This window comes from Apodemus sylvaticus, chromosome 14 (assembly GCF_947179515.1).
Source record: "Apodemus sylvaticus chromosome 14, mApoSyl1.1, whole genome shotgun sequence".
Lineage (NCBI taxonomy): Eukaryota > Metazoa > Chordata > Mammalia > Rodentia > Muridae > Apodemus > Apodemus sylvaticus.
In genome coordinates, this window is record NC_067485.1 from 22,196,554 (window position 1) to 22,221,731 (window position 25,178).

Below are 25,178 nucleotides of genomic sequence, written 5' to 3' on the forward strand. Positions count from 1 at the left end.
AAAAACAAACAAACAAAACAAACAAACAAAAGGCAAGTCGTGTAATCCTTACCCTAGGGTAAGATTCTTCTTCAAAGAATCCCCACACAGTCGCTTACATTATGGAAGTAGCATGGTTTTGTTTTGTTGTTTGTTGGGGAGGGGGTGTTGAATTAAAGCATTTTTCCAGTCAGGCAGGTCTAAACTGAAGTCCCAAGGTAGAGCTCTACACAAAGGACTTAACCGACTTTCAGCGCAATCACTCCTAAAAATCAAGTGGCCCCCCAGACCCTCATCCTCCTCATCTCTACACTGATTCTTTCACTGGCCAATCACAGTGTCATGATGGGACTCTATTTGCCCAAGTTTTTACTGCTGTTTTCCATCTTGTTTACTTTTTGAGCTGGGTGCTAGAGTATGGACTGCAAAAGCTCTACTACGTGGAACATTGGCCATAACCTGTACAAACACTTTATTGTAACAGTCCTCTCTCTGACCTCCTGGTTCATGAGAGTCTGAAGAGGCTGTTATAAGAAGTCAAGGACTGCTGATGTAGATTCAGAAGACGATTCCACATAGCACAAAAACATACCTTGTGTCTCTACTTAAGCATAACAATCACTTGAATACTTGAGCAATTTCTAGTTGAGCAGTGTGCAAGGAAGGGCCTGCTTGCTGCACTGTTCCAACTGGCTTAACCTAGACATAACCAGGGCTCAGAGCTTCTCCAGCACCACTCCCAATGCTCGGTATGCAGCAGTGCCAAACCATTACTGATGTATAGACCAGGAATCCTTGACGTTCAAGGACAGAAACCATGTCTCCCACAGCACAGAAAATGCTTCATGGCCAGGCAGTGGTGGTGCACAACTTTAATCCCAGCACTTTGGAGGCAGAGTCAGGCAGATTTCTGAGTTCGAGGCCAGCGTGGTCTACAGAGTGAGTTCCAGGTCAGCCAGGGCTATACAGAGAAACCCTGTCTCGAGAAAAGAAAAAAAAAAAAAAAAAGAAAAAAAAAAAAAAAGAAAGAAAATGTTTCATGGTCCAAACAGTCACATAGAACCTAATGCATCTGTACTACCCTAACTTTTTCTACAAGTCTGCAAAAGCAAAATCCAACACTCAAGAGAAAGGAAAAACAAAATTAATCAGAGCCATCTGTTCAAAACTTTCACCCAGGGTAGGTTCTTAAATCAAAAGGAAAGTAAAAGCATTACATCTCCTCCCCTCCACCCAACCTTCCCTCCCAAAGTAGTTTCTTTTTCTCCTAAATTGCTGGGTAAACAGGTGACTCAACACAGAAGCTCTAAACAGTAGCTTCTCTATGACAATTGGGGGTTTACTAAATCTAAAAAAATATCCTCACTACTCATTCATACCTTAATTTGCAAACTCTATTAGACAAAAAGTAGCAGAAAATCATTTGTCCTGTTTCACAGTGACATCCCTGGTTGCAGTGACACAAGAAATTAGGTTAATACATTAGTGTCACCAAAGAGGACAGGATCAACTTTGCTAAATGGAAAGAAGTTTTCCCCCTCCTATAAAAGCAAGGTTCAGAGAAGAAAAGGGAATCACCATGCTATTATATTCACTATTTAATAAAAACATCACCTGCAAGTTCTTGAACTTAGATTATATACCTTTCTATGAAGATGTTCATATATTTCAAATATATTACTGTGGAATCCAGGATATTGGAGAGGCAAAGACTGCAGTAAAAAGTGATAAAATGGGGCTTTAATTAAAATACGAATAGTCCAAGTCCAGCTAATTCAAAAGCATCTGACTCCAACACCTAATCAGCAGGGAAACAGCAGCTGCTTCCAATTATTACAGTGATTTTAAATTAATAGGTATCAGTGTCTAATGAAAAAGCTGTGTATAGGTAAATTTTCCACAAACAGCTGTATGTTCAGAACTGGGAGGACTCAGTCAGGAAAAAGTTCTTGCTTTCAAAGTATGAGGATCTGAGTTCAGATGCCCAGTGCCCTCACAGGCTTGACACTATAGGGCATAATCAGTGAGCTCTAAGATCAATGAGACCACAATCTCTAAAAATAAAACTGATGACTAAACACATTCAACCAATGTTGATCTCTGGTTTGCACAGATATAATACAACCCCCACCCACCCACCCCCCTACACACACACACACCACACACAGTGGGAAGGGAGCACAAACAAGAGTGATATTTCTTTTTTGGTTTGTTGTTGTTGTTGTTGCTGGTTTTGCTTTTGCGAGACAGGGTTTCTCTGTGTAGCCCTGGCTGTCCTGGAACTCACTCACCTCGAAGTCAGAAATTCACCTGCCTCCGCCTCCCAGGATTAAAGGCCTGTGCAACCACCACTGCCTGGCAAGAATGATACTTCTTTTTGGGTAAAGTTTTCTTCTGTTCACCTGTCACCCCAAGGCCAGCCTCTCTACTGCCCCACAGAGCAGGCACCAACCAAGCAAACATTCTGTGTTCTTCTTGCCTGTTAACCAAAGTCACACAAGGCAACCCCAAAAAAAAACCCATTTTTGATACTATCACATAAGAAAAAGGAAAGGTTTATGCAATCCAGTACCAGCAACTACTTGTAAGGTTCATGTAAGCTAATGTCAGTTCACAGAGACCATGATTTCCAAAAGCTCATCAAAATCTTTTAGAATGGAGGTTTCTCTCTGATTCCCCAGAAAAGACAGGACAACAGGTTTCTAACTGCAGATGGAGCTTTGGACCTTGAGATTGTCAGCAGCTTTTTAACGGTCTCAATGAGACTATCTCTCAGAGTGCAGTTGAGTTTTGGGGAAAAAGGCAAAGTGGAAGCCTCTCCCTAGGTCCAACCAAACAGGAATCATCTAGCACCTTGCCTGGAGGTACCTTTCTGAGAGGACCTGGGATTCTACTCCAAGCTACTCAAATAGCAGTTACTTTCCCAGCTGTAAGTAACTCTAGTTCCTGAGCATCTGATGCCCTCTTCTGGCCTCTGCAAGCACAAACAAGTGGTGAATCTCTGCAGAAGCAGGTGAATCTCTGTCAATTCCAGGCCATCCACAATCAGATTATATGAGATTGTGTGTGTGGGGGGGGGAGGGGGGGAGAAAGGGGGGAGGGAGTTAGTTTTTAACAAGGCCAGGCGATGGTGGTGCACGCCTTTAATCCCAGCACTTGGGAGGCAGGGGCAGGCAGATTTCTGAGTTGGAGGCCAGCCTGGTCTACAGAATGAACTCCAGGACAGCCAGAGCTATGCAGAGAGAAATCCTGTCTCGGGGAAAAAAAAAAAACCCAAATCCAAAAACAAAACAAAACAAAACAAAAAACAAAAACAAAATCACCCTTCAAGAAATGTACTCTGATAAAAGTTTGGGGTTTTGTTTGCCTGGCACTGGGGAGGAGGGGACAGGGTTTCATTATGGGTTCCCACCCGCCCTATGTAAACCAAACCACCATCATCAGACTTACTAGGTGGGACACATCTGCTTCTCTGCACATGATGCAGAAAACACAAACATTATAACAGCCCATGCTAGCCGGACAGTGGTGGTGCACGCCTGTAATCCCAGCACTTGGGAGGCAGAGGCAGGCGGATTTCTGAGTTTGAGGACAGCCAGGGCTACAGAGAGAAATCCTGTCTGGAAAAACAAACAACAACAACAATAACCAACAACAACAACAACAAAGAATCCCATGCTATAATCCCAGCTCATGGAAGTGGGGGCAGGTGTTCAAAACAATCTTCAGCTATGCAGCAAAGGTAAAGGTTGCAAAACCATGGGACTGGACAGCACTCACAACCATCAGGAATTCCATTTCCAGCGTATCTAACACCCTTCTCCTGGTCTGCATACTCCATTAGTTATTACATTGTCAATAAAAATGACCTTGTCAAGGCAGGCAGACGTACATTGCCCAATTTTAGAAGATAGTAAGTATACAAACCATCTATTTATTAACCTTTACCCATGGGGCTTTTCAGTGTATATAGAGTATCCACTGTGTACGTGCAATAAATAGGTAGGCAAATGAAACTTTTAAGAGTTGAGGCGCTTCTTCTTTGGGAAAACACCAAATGGCGGATGACGCCGGTGCAGCGGGAGGGTCCGGAGGATCCGGGGGCCCAGGATTAGGAGGCCGCGGCGGCTTCCTCAGAGGATTCGGCAGTCTTAGGGGCAGGGGCCGTGGTCGAGGCTGTGGCCATGGTCGAGGCAGCGGGGCTCGTGGAGGTAAAGCTGAAGACAAGGAGTGGATCCCCGTCACCAAGCTGGGCCACCTGGTTAAGGACATGAAGATCAAGTCCTTGGAGGAGATCTACCTGTTCTCCCTGCCCATTAAGGTGTCTGAGATCATTGACTTTTTCCTGGGCGCATCCCTAAAGGATGAGGTTCTGAAAATAATGCCAGTGCAGAAGCAGACTCGGGCTGGCCAGAGGACCAGGTTCAAGGCATTCGTCGCTATTGGGGACTACAATGGTCACATTGGTCTTGGTGTTAAATGCTCCAAGGAGGTTGCCACTGCCATCCGAGGGGCCATCAACTTGTCCCTGTGCAGAGAGGCTATTGGGGAAGCCCCACACGGTTCCATGCAAGGTGACAGGCCGCTGTGGCTCTGTGCTGGTGCGTCTCATCCCTGCCCCCAGAAGGCACTGACTGGCATTGTCTCTGCTCCTGTGCCCAAGAAGCTCCTGCTGATGGCCGGTATAGACGACTGCTACACATCAGCCAGGGGCTGCACTGCCAACCTGGGCAACTTTGCCAAGGCCACCTTTGATGCCATCTCCAAGACCTACAGCTACCTGACCCCCGACCTCTGGAAAGAGACTATGTTCACCAAGTCTCCTTATCAGGAGTTCACTGATCATCTTGTGAAAACCCACACCAGAGTCTCTCTGTTCAGAGGACCCAGGCTCCAGCTGTGGCTACCACATAGGGGTTTTTATACAAGACAAATAAATAAATTAAGTCTAAAAAAAAAAAAAAAGAGTTGAGGCAAGACTGGCGTTGGGGGCACATGCTTTTAATCCCAACACTTACTTGGGAGGCAGACAGGTAGATCTCTAAGTTCAAGGCCAGCCTGGTCTACAAAGTGAGTTCCAGGACAGCCAGGGCTATACAGAGAAATCCTGTCTCTAAAAACCAAAAAGAGTTGAGGCTCAGTGGGTTAAATGTGCTTGCTACCGAGCCTAATGGCTTGAATTAAATTCCAGGAGCCCATATAGTTTAAAGAATCAGAGTTGACCTCTGACCTCCCCTCATGCACAATGGCACTCTCTAATATAGGAAAGAAGACCCAATGAGTAACTACCAACAAAAAGACACAACCTAGGACTAAGGATGCCTTAGTACCGTGCTTGTCTACAATAAAGGAATCAATTCTACACCCGTTTTTTCAATGTGCCATCCTAACAAACAGCATCAAATACAGAATCCAAGAATTACCCTGAACAAATCCTAAACAACTATTTCCTCAGGTACAAGGATCTATACACACACACAAAAACTGATGTTCTCTTATTGTATAATGAAGTTCCCTCAACAAAAACAAGTATCTAGCTACCAATGTTTTGAGTAAAAATGTTAATAACACTAACCAACTTCATATCACAACTAAGTCCTTTTCAGATATTGACTGACCCTAGAGCTAAATGTCTGGTAAAGTGCCTTCGTTCATAGGATTTCAAAGAACTGAAGCTCGAACTTGCACAAGCTACTGCATAGCACTGAAATCCTCCTGCCCAGGAAACTTACTTTCCTTGGAACCTAATCAACTATGCTGGCTCTAATCAGATGAAGAAACCTTCCAAAATAGAGAACTCGGGTACCCTCAACACTCTCAGACTTTTAAAAATGTATATAAATATTTACCTGGGCATGGTGGTACACATCTGCCAAATCCAAGCACTGAGAAGCAGGAGGATTACTAGTTTGAAGTCAGCCCAAGAACACTGTAAGAGTCCCAAATGAAAACAACGGGCTTGATCGTGGCAGGTTCATGTTATGTTTTATTGACCCTTTTTCCAGCCCAGTGGTTTGATCATATGGAAGGGGAGGGCCTAATTAGGAGGGTTTTTTTTTAAGAGGGCTAGGAAATACAAAGATATTACAGGAGTTCTTCCTTCAACAAGAAGTAGGAACCCACTACTGACCCACTAGTAAATATTCTGAGACCAGATGATGGCTCTGCATATCCTTTGATAAATTCTAGAATATCCCTCAAGCATATCCCAAACAAGCAAGGCTTTAAATTTCCTAAGGAACAACAGCCGTGGGTACTTTCCACCTCGCCTTCCACTGGCACACGCTCACATCTGACTCCAAGAGGCTTCACAAAAGAGTTATAGGCCCCAACTTCCTTGACTTTAATTAAACTTGGCTTCCACTTCTGAAAACTCCTCAAGTTTTTATTTTGTTCTGTAGCCTCACTAATGCTCTTAAATGAGAGATGCTGTGAAAAGGAAAAGCAGATTCTTTGCAGCTGCATGTGAGCATTCTGCCAAGTGAAGCCGGGAAGAAGCTCTCCCAGGTTAGACATTTCCAACTGAGAGATTTACAAAACAGCAGGGGAGACTGGAAGAGCAGAGGGAGACGTGTGCATGTCAAAGAGCTGCAAAAAGCTCCCTTTTTTGTGTTCAAGTCCCAGGGGCCTTTGGAAGCTGGTCATGCTTCAGCGCTTGCTGCCCCTCCTACTTCACCCCTCCCTTTTCTAAAGCTACCACCCTCTCCACACAGGCGCTCAGACACAAGAGCACACGCTGCAACAGTTCCTTCTCAGTCTTCCTTTATGACCCCCATCTCCCCAGGCCTCCCCAACAATCTTTCTGCTACAACTGGATAATGGAAAGCAGCTTAAAGGGGAGGTAGCAACCATTTTCCTGACTAAATGAAGTCCTGGAGTTAAGCTGCGCTCCTAAGAAGGAAATGACAATCACTGAGGTAAATGAACTTTTTATTTTCTATTAGCAGAAGCAGGATAACTGCCACAGTCAACAGCTAAAAGTTCAGAGATGAGCTTTTCAGTTGTTTTGAACGCTATCAGAAAAAAATCTAGTTCTGTTCTTTTCTAGAAAGCTAACTTAGGTCAAGATATGTTGTCTGAGAGGGTTTAAGTGCTGGTTTTTCCAAAGGGAAAAAGTACCCACCACTAATTTCTAGTAAAAAGGCTGCTTAGAAACAAGTGTCCCACGAACACCCACTAACTATCCAGCCATTCTTTGAGGTAGGGAAGACTCTGTACTTTATACTTTGACTATTCCCTAAACATCCCTTCTGGGCTAGGTTAAAACTTAGAGGTTCTAAGCCATCAACTCTCTGAAAGGCTACCAAAGTTTTAACTCTCTCCCACAGAATTTAGTGAAATTCAGTTTATTCTTGCACCCAAGGAACACATTCACACCCTCAAGAATGTAAATAAAACGCACAAGTAGCAGGATCATTATACACATAGCATGGAAACATCCATCCAATCAATCACATGTTGAGGGAAAAGGTGAGTGAAAGAGCTCGTGGACTGGCTTCAGGGCAGGAACATACGATCCTCCGAGGTGAACCGAGGCAGCACAAGGGATCTACCTTAAGATCCTTCAGGAGGCATTGACTACAATCAGCAGAGTTCCAAGTTCATCTACAACGTACCATAGTATAAAGCATGACTTAACAACTGTGTATCTGACCTGCTTTTTAGAACAAATGTTCCTCCAAGGAATACCACACATTTCTACTAGTGTGCGCCTACTGGTGTCTTACAATCAGCTAGCTCACATTCAGGCTCCTTTCAGGTGTTGACTGCAGGCATGCCCAGATGGCTGAGCAGTTACGACTGCTCTTCCAAAGGTCCTGAGTTCAATTCTCAGTAACCACATAGTGGCTCACAACCATCTGTAATGGATTGGATGCCCTCTTCTGGTGTGTCTGAAGACTGCTACAGTGTACTTGGATATAATAATAAATAAATCTTACCAAAAGAACAAAACAAAAGACAAAGATAACAAACTTCATGGACAATCAGATACTAAGTTGGCAGGGACCAGGGTTGTCATTTATAGTAGCACATTTTCTAGGAAGCAAGCCACTAGGAAGATCTGTGCTCCTAAGAAGACACTGCCCTTCTGGGTGAGGGGGGAGCACCCTCATAGAGGCAGGGAAAGGGAGGATGGGATAAGGACTTTCTGAAGGGGAGACCTGGAAAGGAGAAAACATTTGAAATGTAAAGAAACTTTCCAATAAAAAAAGATACTACCCACTTACCAGAAACACACACACACACACACACACACACACTTGCTTATTTTTTTTTTTTTTTTTACCTCACCAGAATATTTAACTCACCAAAGATGTACAACTTTTCAAGCCATCACAAGAAAATGTCTTGTCTCACAATGACTCAAAAAAGCAGTAGGGGCTTTTGATAAGAATCCTGAACCCCAAAAATATAATCGAAACACCCGAAGCAAGAGAAACAGGTCAAGCAAGGAAAGTACAACCAAGTACTGAACAGGGGGCTAACAATGACCATGAAACTGCTGCTCCCTTCTGAGGCCCTGTAAATTGGTCCTTCCTGAGGAAGATGGGCAGCCCGGTTTGCAGCTTTCCTTTTTATTACTGCCTTTCAGAGTGAGCACGTGAGAGAGGCTGTTCGAAAATTATTTGTATTGGAAGTTGTCCATGATTTGTATTGGAAGTGTCCACCGCCGGTGGTGGTGGTGGCGCATGCCTGTAATCCCAGCACTCTGGGAGGCAGAGGCAGGGGGATTTCTGAGTTTGAGGCCAGCCTGGTCTAAAGAGTGAGCTCCAGGACAGCCAGGGCTATACAGAGAAACCCTGTCTCGAAAAACAAAACAAAACAAAAAAAAAAGAAAAAAAAAAGAAAGGTAAGTATAGATGTCAGAGAGCATCCTAAGGAATACTTTGAAAGCCAAGCAAAGACAAGGTCCCCAAACCCTGCTTAATCAGCCCACCACATGGATTCACTACCAACTGATCTTTCCTTTAGAATCCCTCAAGTTTGTGGCATCCTTCTTGAATATGAGAGAGCACTACTATGGCCTTCCGAACTGGGAATAAAATATGGACACACAATGTATTCATCCTAGTTGGCTTAAAAGGGTTGAAAAACTATATTCTTACTGTTGGGGGAGAGCAGTCATGCCCTCCAACATTTACAAAGACTCAAAAACTGAATGCATTAAATGAAAGGTTGGTCTGGCATGTATGAAGTCTATGGTCAATCCAACACCACAGGGCTGGAGGATCGATCTCAAACCCAAAGCAAGGCTGCATAGCAAGTCTCAGGCCATCAAGGGGCAGGAGCACAGGAAGAAGATGAGGAGAAATATCTGATTCTACACTTATTATCATGTGAAAGAATGAAACTATGTGTACTGGTCTCTAAAGCCTTCTTCTTGCCAAACAAAAACTGGGCATGTACCCATAATTCTATCAGGACCAGAACTAAAAGAAAGTGTCCTGACCAAGTACATCTGCTGTCAAGTAGTCCTAACTTTTGGATTGCTGAAAAGAAAGCAATTCCAAAAGTTGTCTCACTTCACAAATTCAATCTCATAAGGCCAAATCTACAATACTATTTTTAAGTTTCAGCTGACAATCCTACTTGGAGCTGTGAGGTGATTAAAACTTTAAAAGTCAATTGCAAAATTCTAGATAAAATGCCTTTTCTTTTAAGTCTGTGACAAAAATTGAGCTAACAGCATCGAAAAAGATTAAGACCAGAGCCCAGTTAAAATACAAGAGCTATACTAAGACCCACAGGCACTACAGGAACAACCAACTGTCCCAGGTTCCTCAGTCGAGGCCTCTTAAAGGGCAGATGATGTGCCAACTATTTTAAAGCTCCAACACACTAATTCTGTAAACAATAATGGCTACAGCCTGCACACTGAGCACTGGAATGGATTCCTCAACTTGGCCTCATCACTTATGCAGCTGATGAAACAAACACTGACAGCTTTTTTGCATTTGTAAAGGCCCCACAGCAGCTGTGGTGATCCCACCATAGAGCAATGAATTAAGCCTGAAACCCAGCTGGGTCTGAACAGAAGCCTTTTTTGCACAATACAGCAAGACTATCATTGTTAACCTAGGCATTATTGGGAAATATTCTGCATTACATTATAGGGCAGTTCTAACTCAATTCTAAAATTAGCTCTAATAAGGAATTTTAATTTTAGTGGGAGGGATGTAGTGGCTGTTTTCCAGATGATCCAACTATGTATATAGGTAAACCACACAAAAGCAGGACAGCAGAACAGTTAATGCAAAGCTTAAAATACTAACTTCTTTGACACACAAACACCCAGGGACACACATAACCTGTATGTTGAAGTGGACACTCAATAAATAGGTAAGCTAAATTAATGGCCTTCAGACAGAACTCAATAAGGACAAAGGGGAGTGTGTAAAGGGAGTGTGTAAAGTTAGCATTATTAGTTAACAAAAACTGACAATGAACTTAAACTCTGTATAACATGTAACTTTCCAAACACAGACCAATTAATGTTTGGCTTCCTACCAACAGGAGTCCTGAGGAAAAGTGTGGACACCCTCAGCCCCATGTACACTAGGTACCCTCCAACCTTCACAGAATGCTACCCAATCTCCTGGGGTCACCTTACCCATCATCTGCAAATTTCCCACTCCACTTCTCTTGTTGTCCCTGCTTTGGTTTCTGAATGCTTAAAAATGAGCAAAAACCACGTTTCCAACAAGCAACTATATCATCTTCACAACTTCACATCACATTATGAATGAATAAATATAACAAATTAGAAATATTTTTAAAAAAGAGCAAGAGGGCTGTTCTTCCAGAGGATCTGGGGTCCAACTGCCAGCTCCCACAAAGAAGCTCAATACTGTCTGTCACTTCAGCCTCAGGGAATCCCATGCCCTCTTTTGGCCTCTATGAGCACCAGGCACACATACATGCAAGCAAAACACACACACAGATAAGATAAAATTTTAAAGAATTATGTTCCAGCCAGACTGTGGTGGCACGCCTTTAATCCCAGCACTTGGGTGGCAGAGGCAGGTGGATTTCTGAGTTTGAGGCCAGCCTGGTCTACAGAGTGAGTTCCAGAACAGCCAGGGCTACAGAGAGAAACCCTATCTCAAAAAAATAAAATAAAATATAAAATATAAAATAAAATAAAATAAATTATTTATGGTCAAGGTCTCTTCAAAGATCTTTCACTTTACATTTATCTTGAAAAGCGTTTGTTAGTGTTTTAACAGACTGGAAGGTAGAGGTAGGATGGCCTGTTTAAAGCTATCACACACACACACACACACAACCACAGTAAATTGAAGCCAGCTTGGACTAAATGAGTGTCTGTTTCAAAAACATACACAGACTTAAATAAATTTTCTTTTCAAAGAGATTTTCTAAGTAGTTAACTCTTTGTCCCAAAGTACACTGACAAACAATGTTAACCGAGATAACCACTAACCACATATAAATTTAAAGCTGAGACAAGTGTGGTAGGTTATGCCTGTTATCCCAGAACTTGAGTAAATCTGGAGGCCAGCCTAGGACCAAGGAAATTTAAGTTAGGTGTAGCACACACTTTTAACCTTTAATCTCAGTATTAAAAAAAAATCTCCCTGGGGTCAGCCTGGTCTACAAAGCAAGTTCCAGGAGACCCAGAGCTACATAAAGAACCTTTTAAAAAAAAAAAATAAGGCCAGGCCGTGGTGGCTCACGCCTTTAATCCCAGCACTTGGGAGGCAAAGGCAGTCTCTGAGTTCAAAGCCAGCCTGGTCTACAGAGTAAGTTCCAGGACAGCCAGGGCTACACAGAGAAACCCTGTCTCAAAAAAATAAATAAATAAATAAATAAATAAAACAAGGCTGAGCCTTACGTAATAATTCATCCAAAAAAATAAAGGGGGGGGGGGAAGCCAGGTGAATCATGAATCCTAGTTTGTGTGAAAGTGATCAAAAACAAACACTAATTGGCACAGTTGAATAAACATGTGGTATATCCACACTCTGTGATCAAGCCTTGAGGAATACTGAACAGTATGAGATTCATCTGTATTACATGAAAAAAGCAAGCCCATCACAAAAGCCACATACTTTAGTAATCCATTTATGTCAAGTATGGGGGGGGGGGGAGGGCCGCGCCTCAGAGTCAGAAAAGAAGATGAGTGGTTGTAAGAGGCTGGGAAACGTGAGCGCTGTGTGGAGTTCCTTTGTGGAGTGCTGAAATGTTCTAAAAGTGACCACACTGACAGTTGTATAACTATGAACATACTAACAAACCACATAATTGTTTTAAAAGACATTACATTCATATCCAAAATTATATAGGAAAAGACTGAGGTGCCTCATCTTGGTTTAAAATACCACGGACATGGGGGCAGGATCAAGACTGCCCAGAACTTTATACAAGAAAGACAATTAAGAGAAAGTCTAACAGATGACTATTTGAAAAGGTCGGCCTGGTCCTCGAGGTGCTGGCCTGGGGCTCTCAAATCAAAGAACAGTTTACCTTACAAGTAAGAAAGCCCTGGGATCCATCCCCAACAACATTTGTCACAAGTCTGTGACCTGATCACCTCAGAATCAAGAGGAAGAATCAGAAGTCCATCCACTGGGCTACAAGAAAGCCTAACTAAGAAAAGAGAAACTGAGTTGGAGGTGAGGGTATTATTCAGTGATAAGGGTTCTTGCCCAGCAAAAGGTGGGCCCTGAATTTCATTCTCCGTACCAAAAGAAAATTTAAATATAAAGCTATTACTGACGCCCAGTCTCAGCTGCATACTTACATTCCCAGCTTACTGGGGAGGCTGAGATAGAATAAGCTAGATAAATGAGTTTTCTCCCCTAAAATCTGCTTTTGGTCAATTTTTTTTTTTGATCAACAGAAAAGCAAACAAGGACCAGAAATAATTTTATCCCCCAACCCCAACAAAAAACTGCAAATCTAACTGAGGCCAAAGAAATGGCCTTCCAGGTTTAAAAAACACTTTTCAAGTGAAATCAAGGGACCTGAGTTTGATTCCCAGAATCCACATAGTGGAGGAAGGACAAAATGGACTCCTAAAAGCTGTCCCCTGACCTAAAAAATTAACAAAAGTATTTTAAGCACCAACTTCAGTCTATTACACTAACGTTGTAATCTGTGCTAAACATAAAGAACAGGGGAGTCTGTCTACCTGTCACAGAGATTTTCAGGGCCAACTCTAACAATTCCCCTAGATTAATTCAAAAACCACCCTGAAATTTTAATTAGGATACAAAAAATGAACTGTTAAAAAAAAGTAAACTCCTACTTATCAGCATTACAAATCTTTTAGCATTCAACACAGAGGATACTTTGCTGTTGTGACAGTGGCAAGAAGGCACCCAGACACTTGCTCCTTGAAAAGCACTGACTTCTCAAAGCCTTCTTATATAAGAAAAGCCCAGAAAAGCAAGCTGTTTGCTTGGCCAAGGTGACATCTTCTGTTCTTTACAGGAATGACCTACATGTAGGGGGGAAAGGTCACCTCCTTACAAGAGGTAAGACTAAGGTGCTTATTTGTATTAAACAACTGTAAGCAAAACACTAGCTGTAAGAGGTTTGCAAGTCAAAGGTAATGGCCTTCCCTGGTAACCTGACTGCTCTTTATAATCATCCTTGCTTATATTCCCAGGAAACTCTGCCTTCTGCCCCAATAAATTCTGCTACAAAATACATGACAAGTTCAGCAAGTGTCCAGGAAGAAAGGGGAAAGCAGCTAAATGAGTATAGAACATGCTTCATCCCAGTCCAGTCAGCTTGGGGAGTGCCAGACATCACTTAATTAGAGCAAGCAATAGATTAAGAAAGGGAAATTTAAAAAAAAAAAAAAAAAAAAAAAAAAGGACAAGCTTTAGAGTAGATCCCTCCAAGTCAGATTTATCTTCCCCAACCTCTTGATCCCCTCTCCAGCTCACCTGAACCAAAAGGAAACCCATTGTTAGTTATGATTTACTCATGTACAATCAGGTGTGTGCATTACATTCTATCTCGTCTAGACAATAACCCCATATAGCATCATCAAGCTCATTAAGTAAGAATTCTGTACAACTAACTCACAAAAGTGCATGATGTAGTTAGAGTTTATTTTGCTTTGCTTGGGGGAGCAGAAGGTAAAGAGAATGTTTTCCCTGATTTCTTCAACCATGGGACTTGGCCTAAAGCTAAGCTGTGCCCGGAGTCCAGACTCAAGGCAAACACATCTTTTATTTAGTGGAGGTTTTCTTTTCACTCTTGTCAGCCACCTTTCGGATTTCAACCTAGTTTAAAACTACAGTGGTTTGGAATCCTAACAGTAGTTTTGAAGATTACAATACAGAGTTGAATATTGAAAACATTTTTAAAAGACACAAAACACTGATTCGTTACTAACCAAGGACTTCAGAAGTTCATTATTAAATCCAGGTCCAGCCTGGCCCCCTACATTGTCGGGGAGGGGGGTGATAAACTCCTTCAGCATTTAAATGGAAATCTGATCTCTGCCCTCAGGAGATAATCACTAAGGATTACTTTCATGAATCTTTAAAATTCTTTAAGATTAAAAATGCTGTCAGGGTGTCAATACCAATACTACTTAGCAAAGTTTGTAGGTCAAAATTCAAAGTACAGTGGCTCATGCTTGTAAACCAGGCTCTAGGTGAGGCTGAGTTTGGAGGGCAACCTGCTTGTATTGAGTTTCAAACCAGCTTGAGCTGGTAAAGACTATCTCAAAAAACTATAAATGGGGCCAGGTGTAGTGGTACATTGTCTTTGCTTCCAGCACCATATAGCCAGAGGCAGGTGGATGGAGGCAAATTTCAAGCCAGCCTAGTCTACACAGTCTCTGTCTCAGCTAAAGGAAAAATTTAAAGCTGCTCAATGCCAAACACTGCAGATTTAAGGGAAACTGTTCCTGGTCCACATTTTAATCTTGTGTCACATTTGCATGTCAACTGAACTTCAGTCAGGTTAAGACAAAAAAAAATTGTTCCTGGTATGTACAACCTTTTAGGGAAAATGTGTGACATGTAGAAAATACATGGAAAACAAAACTACCATTCTGATATAAAATATATCAAAAAGAAGCAAACAAATAGCCGGGCGGTGGTGGCTCAGGCCTTTAATCCCAGCACTTGGGAGGCAGAGGCAGGTGGATTTCTGAGTTTGAGGCCAGCCTGGTCTACAGAGTGAGTTCCAGGATAGCCAGGGCTACACAGAGAAACCCTGTCTCGGAAAAAAAACAAACAAACAAACAAAGAAGCAAACAAACATCTGAGTACTTGTCATATAACGACATTCCCAGCACTCAAGACAAACCTTGAGTAACACTGTACATCTCAAAAAAAAAACCAAAACAAACCAAAACAAACCAAAACAAACAAACAAGAAGGGGCCTGTTAGTCTGTTACTGAGTAACAGCTGAGTAAAGACAAATACCAGCAGCCCTAACAACCGGAGTCAATGCTGGGGTGGAAAAGTGCACAAAAGGAAAACCAACTCCCTCCCAAAAGCTATCCTCTGGCCTCCAGGACCGCTAGCATACAAGCACCCACACACAAAGAAAGGTGTGATTCAGCCAGAAGTAGCAACAGACACCTTCAATGCAAAAACTTGGTAAGCAAAAGCAGTCGGTGGTATTGAAAATGATTTATTAATCCCAGTACTCAGGAGAAAGGCAAATCATTTTCGTTGAAGGCCAGCCTAGAGTAGTACAGAATTCTAGGACAGACAGAGCTACCCAGAAACCCCAATCTCAAAAAAAAAAAAAAAAAAAAAAATCAAATTTAAGAAAACTGATTAGAAAGGTAAACAGCTGAGAAGTGAACAGAACCTAATGTTCAACAAAACTAGGAATAATGAGGATCAATAGCAAGAAGGTCTGTCTGCTTCTTTACCAACACCCCTGCAATCATAACTGCACAGCAATTAACTGTGTTTTCACAATTCTTGCAATATTAAGGAACAGAATCCTCAGTGTATCTGGCATTAACAGTAGTAGCCTCGAAGTGTGACGGTGGCATGCACCTTTAATTCCAGCACTTGGGAGGCAGAGGCAGGCAGGATCAAGGCCAACCTGGTCTACAGATCAAGTTCCAGGACAGCAAGGGCCTCATCTGATGAGGAATCATGTAGCATCTGTAAAGGGCCAAGCAGTGTGATGTCAGAGCTCCAGCGACAGCCAGGCAACATAACCAAAACCCTTCAAGGCAGGATAAAAAGCATGTGCTACTAATTTAAATAGAAACCCAGACCATGATTCCTTATTAAATGCTTTCCATTCACATTGGCCCTTTCATCCTCCAACATCAAGAATGAAAATAGAACAAACAGAGCTTTACTGCTTTAGGCAGTATAAGAATAAGAAAGGGAGCAACTTGGGTAAAACGAATGAGAATTAGATTCCACCTAAAAAGGCAAAGTTCATCCAATAGGACTCAGAACTGGCACACAGACATTCACACAAAGAAAATAGAAAAGAATGCTCCTTCTTAGCTTCTCAACCTCAGAAATCATGGGATAACAAGAAAAAATTCAATCACAGAATCTTCCCATTACTTAAGGAAAAAGCACACCTTGGTGAGAAAAGACAAGTGCTAAATAGCCACATTAATTTCCATCCTCGTCTTCAAACAACTAGAACATGCTGTAACAACAGCTGAAGATGACCCAGAAACACAATCTTTGTAGAGTTGCGCCCTCCAGACCTGTAGGACTTAGATTCACTGTCCTGTGTTAGACACTGACACATACTCCACTCCCCTGGTTAATCCATCATTCTTCTCTAATGCTGAAGAGGCTCTTCCTCCCTACTGGAAAGCAGAGAACTCAGCAGTAAACAATCTGACCAAGGTCACCATCATCTAAACATATCCAAGATCTGACTCCAAAGCCAGCGCTTCCTTCCTACTGTTTTACATCCTTGCCCCCAAGTAAACTGCAAATTCTCTTAGGAGGAGAGCAGACAGTAAGACACTATTTTATCAGTTGTATTTAATTGAGCAAGCCTCAACCCTCAGGTACTAATATTAATGGTACAAAGCCCACCTTACAAACAGGACTAAAATCGCATGTACATGATTCCTGGTCGTTTCATTACTTAAGCATCTCCACCGTATTCACAAAGGAAAGAACCTCATAAACGCGAGCAATTTTGTTTAACAAAGTATTTTCTTAGTCCTAAACGCCCTGAGAGGGGACAAAAACCCAAAAACTTAAATAGAACTCAACTGACATCTTTACTACTTACAAATGCCCTTATTGCTTTTAAAAAGCCAAACAAATCCAATGGCCTGAACATGCACCCTGCATAGAACCCTAAATTGGCAGAGCCCCTCCCAGAAGGCAATATGGTACAGTTCAGTCAGTAATTATACAACACTGAGGACTCTGAAGAGCAAAGAATGCACACAAAGCAGGCTACACAAAACATTTATTTAACAATACTAAACCTGTGGAAAGTCCATCAAGGGGGCAGCAGGTCAAGTGAAGCCCATGTCAATGGTGTGTCTACAGGCATTCCAAATCATTGTATTTTAATAACTGATGTAAGAGAGAAATGCAGAAGCACATAATGAGCCTATACATCTCCAGTGGAAGAATATCTGGTAAGCAATTTCAGTAATTCTTATCTTTGAGTACGTTTGATTGGAATGATTTCATATGAAGCAGAAAAGCCATTTTTCACTAGGTGAAAATGCTACAGGCTTATAATTAGCTATGGGGATTACATATGAATTTTTTCCCATAAAAATGAATCAATTACTTCAGCTACCTTGGATGACTAAGAATGCACCTGGAAGCCGGACCATGGTGGCACATGCCTTTAATCCCAGCAGATCTCTGAGTTCGAGGCCAGCCTGGTCTACAGAGTGAGTTCCAGGACAGCCAGAGCTACACAAAAAAAAACCCTGTCTCGAAAAAACAAAAACAAAACATGAGAAGAAGAAAGAAGAAGAAAGGAGGAGGAAGGAGGAAGGAAGGAAGGAAGGAAGGAAGGAAGGAAGGAAGGAAGGAAGGAAGGAAGGAAGGAGGGAGAAGAATGATGCACCTGGAAGGAGAGAAAATGTCACAAGGACTTGTCCAAAAGCAACAGAAGAAGCCTTCCACTCTCAAGTAGTCTAGATAGAGTGTAGGGTCTGAGACATTCTTGTAATAAAGGACAAGTTTCCAGCTTTAAAAAGAATGGGTCTGAATTCTAATTAGTGAACTCCTTTATCACTTTTTCTACATCTATTCCCTTTCAGAGATACTGATACATTCCACCATTAAGCTTTAATTCAAGAATTCTGTGTGTCAGGTGGTAGATACACTTCTTTAATCTCAGTACTCAGGAGGCAGAGACAGTGTGTATCTCTGTGAGTTCAAGACCAGCCTGGTAATACAGAAAGTTCCAGAACTACACAAAATCCTGTCTTGAAAGACCAAAAATAATGGAGGGAGTGGGGCCAGAGGGAGGAGTAATTATTTGCATACTAACTATATGCTGATCCAAAACAGCTACAAAACTCAGCCCCAACAGACACACAAAGAGACATCTTTAAGGGGTGTTACACATCAGCAAGGAAAGACTAAGAGCCAGAGTCTGTCTCTTGGAGTATGGCAGTCTAGCCTTAAAGGCCCTCCGGAGGAAGGGAACGTAGTAGACTCCTCAGGAGATCAAGTTGCCTGAGCATGGATGAGAGTTTGCTAAATCCAGGAGAATGTGAATGCTCAGGGGCAAGGTAGGTGGACGGTGTAAAAAAGAAATGTTTTTCATTCTGTTGGTTTACATTTGATGCAGGAGGCCTCAAACAGCCACCAGAAGGATGGACCATGATCAGATTTTCAAGTTCAAGGAACATGCATTCTTTTAAACATGTTTGTGCTGCTCTGACCTTAATTCTCAATCTGTCTTGCTGATTGGCCGGATACAGCAGACATTCAACAAGCAAAGTGTGACGGGGTCGGGGAATTGTTATACCATCTCTTAATCTTGCTCTATGGCTGGAGAGATGGCTCAGAGCGTAAGAACTGACTGATCTCTTCCAGGTTTTGAGTTCAATTCCCAGTAACCACATGGTGGCTCACAAGCATATGTAATGGGATCTGATGCCCTCTTCTGGTGTATACTCACATATAAAAAAAAAAAAAAAAAAAAAAAAGCCTTGCTCTAAATATGTTGTTCACTATGAACTTACTAGATTTATTTCTGAGTCAGCTAGCTAGGAAGGCTGCTGGCAGGCCTGAGACCTCCACGTTGGTGATTTCCACTGTGTAATAATACCTTGAACATTTGTGCAGCAGTATGCAGTTTACAAAATGCTTTCACATCAAAAATCTCCCTGACTCTCCCAGCAACCACCTATGAAGTGCTCTCAACAATGTCTCAGATGAGAAAGGAACCCAGCGATGTCCTGTAGCTTGCCCAGGGCCATACAACTAGGTGAAGAACTGGAATTTGAACTCAGTTTATATTCCCAAAGTTTCCCATTATCTAATTGCCCTCTATATTCAAAGTAGGCCTGTCCAAATTCAAGGCTGTTCATGACTGAAGCCAACACACTAGTAGTAACAACTCCTATACAAAGAGCCAACATTCTGCTGCATAACAGAATGATCATTCATTTAGCCTCTTTCTGCACACCTATGGAAGGTATAAATACAAGAAACAAATGCTCAGTTCTAACCATTCCCTTCTCATTTCTCCCTGGCACCAGTGTTGCCCAAACAGGCACTACTTAACAGCTGACAGAGATGAGAACTAAGAAAAGGTTAATAATCATTGAGGACAGGGCCTTCTCCAAAGTGGTGATTAGAAAATAATGGAGGAAAAAAAACACCAATATTATAAAAAAGCAGTAAAATGCCAAAAGGCTTCCTACATTTTCTGGCCATTTCAATCAGAGAAACAAATACCTGGGTTGCTATGCCAAAAGACCAGAGGGTCATCTCCTAATTGACAATACCTACAAACCCATCTATTTCACTACTCCTTATCTGCCACCCAACCTCCTAAACACCTAGGGAAAAAAATCTGTGTCCTCAAGAACAGTATACATTAAGGAAGTGCCTTACCTTGTGTATGATCAAACACCAAAGTATCTTAAGAAAGTTTATTTATTTGACTTACACTTTCACACCACACTTCATCATAAAAGTAAGTCAGGACAGGAACTCAGGTAGGGAAGGAACCTGCAGCTTGGCAAGAGCCTGATGCAGAGGCCGTGGGAAAAAAGAGTACACTGGCTTACTCTTCATGGCTTGCTTCAGCCTGGTTTCATGTGGAACCCAAGACCATCAGCCCAGAGTTGGCATCACCCACAATGGGCTGCCCTACCCCAAATCAATCAGAAAATGTCCTTGCAAGGTGGCCTCTAGCCTTGATCTTATGGGAGCTTTTTTCCAGTTGAGGTTCCCTCCTCACAGATGACTAGTTTGGGTCAAACTGACATAAACTAGCCAGTACACCTGGAGTGTGGGCGAAATCTAAACAGTACAAGTAACCGTCTAGATTCATATAAACTCAACACTGCTATCTAAACTATTTCAATCCTCATCTTCAGAGCTTGAAGGATTTACTAAATTAGAAATTGAATTTTGTGTGATTTTTTAGGTTAGTGATCCCACCTGGAATATCAACACTGGGCAGAGCCTACAGGACCAGGAATTTAGGGCCAAAAGAGTAGTAACAAAAGAACTCTATAGTAGGGTTCTTCTCTAATGCAGTAAGTCACACATCCTTAGGATTACAAGAGCAATGCTCCTATTACTCAAGCTGCCTCAGCCGGGCAGTGGTGGCGCACACCTTTAATCCCAGCACTTGGGAGGCAGAGGCAGTCAGATTTCTAAGTTCGAGACCAGCCTGGTCTACAGAGTGAGTTCCAGGACAGCCAGGGCTACACAGAGAAACCCTGTCTGGGGGGGAGGGGGGGAGAGAAAAGAACTAATGGTCTCCAAAACAGCAAAGTCAGGATCAACAGTACAAGCGCAAGGAAAGGTACCAAAGGTGATCTGTAAGGCTCCAAGACACCAAAGTTGTTTCTAGAAGCCTAAAGAACTGCTGCCCGTAGGTCCTCAGGCACACTTAAAAGTGTGAGTGGACACTCAAAACTACAGAGTGCCAAAAACCAGGCCCATGTGGGACACATGGTCAATGAGGACACAGGGACAGAGACATGGGGGCGGGGAAGCGCCACCTTCTAGTGCCCTAAGAAACATCAAGGACAAACCACTGCAGACTGGCACAAGCAGACATAATTTGAATCATTTGAACAATGTTTTGGCCTTGCTATTCTCTTCTGTAAAATGGCCTCCAGAGTTCCTTTTCTCTTGTAGGAATGTGGGTGATTACTCCAGAATTAACTAGGTTTTCTCTCCAGAACACTGTCAAGAAAAGTAGGTGTGTGATTGTCTAGAAGTGTTTTCTAAACTGGTAAGACTGCTTAGCATGTAAAGGTGTTTTGCCTCCAAGACTAAATGAAAACCTGAATTCAAATCCTCTGGATCTACATAATAGGTGGAAAGACATAACTCTGCAGATCTGTCCTCTGAGCTCCACATATGCCATAGCTCGCACACAAGGACATACATACATGCATACATACATACAAACATAGGAACATACACACACATGCTTATTTAAGGGGGAGACGGGAAGAGAAGGACTGAAAGTCAAGACTATGGAACCAGAAGCAAAACAGCAGCCACTGCTTCCTAAAGAAGTCATTCCGACTTTTTTTTTCTTGTTTTTTTTTTTCGATGCTGTGTTTCTCTGTATAGCCCTGGCTGTCCTGGAACTCACTCTGTAGACCAGGCCGGGCTTGAACTCAGAAATCCGCCTGCCTCTGCCTCCCAGAGTGCTGGGACTCTAGGCATGCACCACCACCGCCCAACCGTCATTCCAACTTTTAACAATTTTATAATAAATCAGAAGTAATCTTCATTAAGGTGTTCAGCTTTTCTAAAAGCCAGGCCTGGAATCCCAGGATTTAGAATCAAGGCAGGCACACCATGAGTTTGAGTCCAGTGTGGAATACAGAATGAGACTTTGAGTTAAAAGAAAATTGAAAACACAGATGGTACACTTAAGCATTTGAAATGGAAGAGACCTTCATTAGTATCTTACAGTGAAGTTGCTATAACACACAGGACATAAGCATGTGACCAACAAGATGACTCACTGAGTAAAGGCACTTGTCAACAAGGACCACTGGTCTCAAGTGTGCACACGCACAGGTAAGGAGAGACAAAATTAAAGAAAGGCTTTAGCTGTGTATGATAGTGGGTGCCTATAATTCCTGTTTTGTGAGCCAGAAACTTGAGGATCAAGAATTCAAGGTCAGTGGTGGTGCATACCATTAATCCCAGCACTTGGAAGGCAGAGGCAGGCAGATTTCTGAGTTCGAGGCCAGCTTGGTCTACAGAGTGAGTTCCAGGACAGCCAGGGCTACACAGAGAAACCCTGTCTCAGAAAAGAAAAAAAAAAAAAAAGAAATCAAGGTCATCTTTAACTACACAGTAAATTCCACTGCAGCTTGGTTATTTACATGAAACAATATAGGAGAAAAAAATTACAGACTAGTAGGAGTGGTGATAAAAAATAAAAACATACTTTGGGGCCTCTAATCGGTTTCTTTTCTTGAGATGGTGTCTCTATTAGCCCTTGCTACCTTTGAAATAATAGCAATTCTCCTATCTCAGCCTCACTTTTCCATCTCATTATAAGTACAGTCTTATTTCTGAGTACAAATTTCCCTTCAGACTTGTACCACATCTTTTGATGAAGAGAACTTGGACATTTAGGGAATGACCTGGAGACTGGAGGTGTGACTTAGTCCACCATACCACCACCAAAGAGGAATGACTTGGAATGTTCATGAAGAATCCAATGTCAAAGCATCCAGCCTATTTCTATCTAACTTCTTTTTTTTTTCACGCACTTTTATCATGTCTCCTCCAAAGCATTCAACTTAAAAGTTGAACCAACTGTTTTCACAGTCATTTCAAGGTTTACCTAAGATTTAATTGTAATTACATGAAGAAACCCAACTGGAATAACCAGATTTGGGAACAAACAACTGACACTTGGCAAGCCTTCTGGTTAGAAGCCAAAGGGGACAGAGGCATACCCACAGCTGCCCACTGGGTTAATAACCAGAATGTCCCCCACCTATAGGGTAGGCTAGGAAAAGGAGAGGTTAGGAAAAGTAGTCACAACGTTTGTAGAGATTTGGGCCAGTAACATCAGTAGGGTTTGAACACTGCAACTAAAATTTTAATTAACATGGCCAGAGCTTAATTCCAAATACCACCATGACCAAGACAAAGTAACAAATTCTAACCATCCCAGCCTGGCCTTTACCTTATACTTGATTTAATTTCCCCTCATCCACTTTCAAGACAGTTCTACTGTTAACGGAAGACACCAGACAGAAACTCTAAAAGATGTCTTTCTTTTGAAGTTTAAACAATCAAGACACTTACAGGGGACTTTCCATTCCTTAGATATATGCAGTATGGGGGGGTGGGGGAGAGTTCAAAACTGTGAAGAGAAATATAAGAGGGTCTAGTTACCCTCTTGACTATGCTTCTAGCTGGTTATTTAGGCCAATGGCTACAGATACAAATACTCAACTCCCAACAAAGAAGGCTCAGCCAGTAGGTAATCCACATGACAGAACCAGGCCCTCCAAGTTGTACCCTAGCATCCTCTTGTGGGAGGTAGCATCCACATACCCACGGGCATGCACATAGTTTTGGTTGTGAGAAAATATCTGCAGAAATATCAGCCCTTTAAAAAGGAGTATTAAGGGCTGGAAAGGTAGTTTTCAGGTTAAGAGCAGAGGCTTCTCTTCCAGGACCTAGGTTCAATTTCCAGCACATGGTAGCTAATAACTGCCTGTTTCAGGATATCCAACAACTTCACACAAACATGCAGGCAAAACATCAATGCACATGAAATATAAATTATAAATTAGTAATAGATCCCAACTGAACATAACGTATTATCCTTTTGAAATTTTAACACATCATGAGCCTGACTTTGCTTCTGTATTGTCTGAATGCCTAGAACTGGGTTTCCACACAGCTTTCCTAGCACATGCAAGGAAAAGTTCTACAAAAAGTAAAGCATTTCCTCCCTAGACTCCTTGGGAAAGGAAAGGGCTTTCCAAGACTAGAAACAAAGAGAAAGCAGTATGAATGAATGTGGGAAGAGGAAAAACAAGGCAACTAACCAACTTCAATTCTCCCTTCAGAGCTGTAAAATACCACAATGTTTATTTAACAAAGGAAAAGCAAGCAAACTAATTTTTTGAGACATTCTCAATACCTAGCCCTGGATGGCCTAGAACTTCCTATATAGACCAAGCTAGCCTCAAACTAAGAGATATGCAGGCCTACCTCTGCTTCCCCAGTGTGGGGGGAGTGGGCTAAAGGTGTGTATGTACCAACCATACCAGATGATATCAATCATTTCTTTCAACATTTTTTTGTGCTAGAGATCAAACCCCCTAGGACTTTGTCCATACCAAAAAAGCACACTAAGCTATATTTTTGCAACTACATAAAGTGTAGAACTCTTTCTGAACCATATGAAGTTAACTCACTTTCTAGGGTCATGGGTTAGTTTTGGGTATGTTTTTGAGAGTTGTCATATTTCCAGCTGCTGGCCTCATACTTGCTATGTAGCAGGGAATGACTTTGAACTCCTGATCTTCCTGCTTAAATCTCAGGCCCAGTTTGCTAGAGAATGTCTGGGACAGTTTTTGTTGTTGTTGTTGTTTTTGTTTTGTTTTGTTTTATGTAGCCAAGATTGGATATGTAACTAAAGATGACCTTGAACTGTCTCCACTTTAAGCCTGGAATTAAAGGCATTTGAAAAACTAAAACTGAAAAAAAAATCCCTAAACTGATTAGATAAGGGTACAACTCTGTCCACAGGGAAAGGTAAATGTCTTCCAAACAAGCCTAAAGTTCTGAATTCAACCCCAAGTAAAGATGAAAGAAGTCAGCATTTTCCTGTGACTTCCACATATGAGGATGCCATAGCATGTGCTATTTTTAATATTATTATAACCCAGAATTTGTAAAAATTCTGCTAGAGTCATCCTAAACATCAGCCTGATCATTTGTTTTTGAAGTACCTGCTCTTATCTGGTATCAAGCTAAGACCAAATGGCCTGGTTATCCCCTATTTCCCCTAAGAATAACCAACCACAGGAAAGATGGCAGAAAATACACAC

General features: G+C 42.1%; 1 protein-coding gene and 1 pseudogene across 2 annotated transcripts in view; one reads left to right on the plus strand and one right to left on the minus strand.

Moving 5' to 3' along the window:
- The window catches only part of Jarid2 (jumonji and AT-rich interaction domain containing 2), a 177,225-nt gene that overhangs the window by 148,310 nt on the left and 3,737 nt on the right, over positions 1-25,178 (minus strand). The gene's annotated exons all lie outside the window — the stretch shown is intronic.
- Positions 4,018-4,923, plus strand: LOC127664975 (40S ribosomal protein S2-like; annotated as a pseudogene).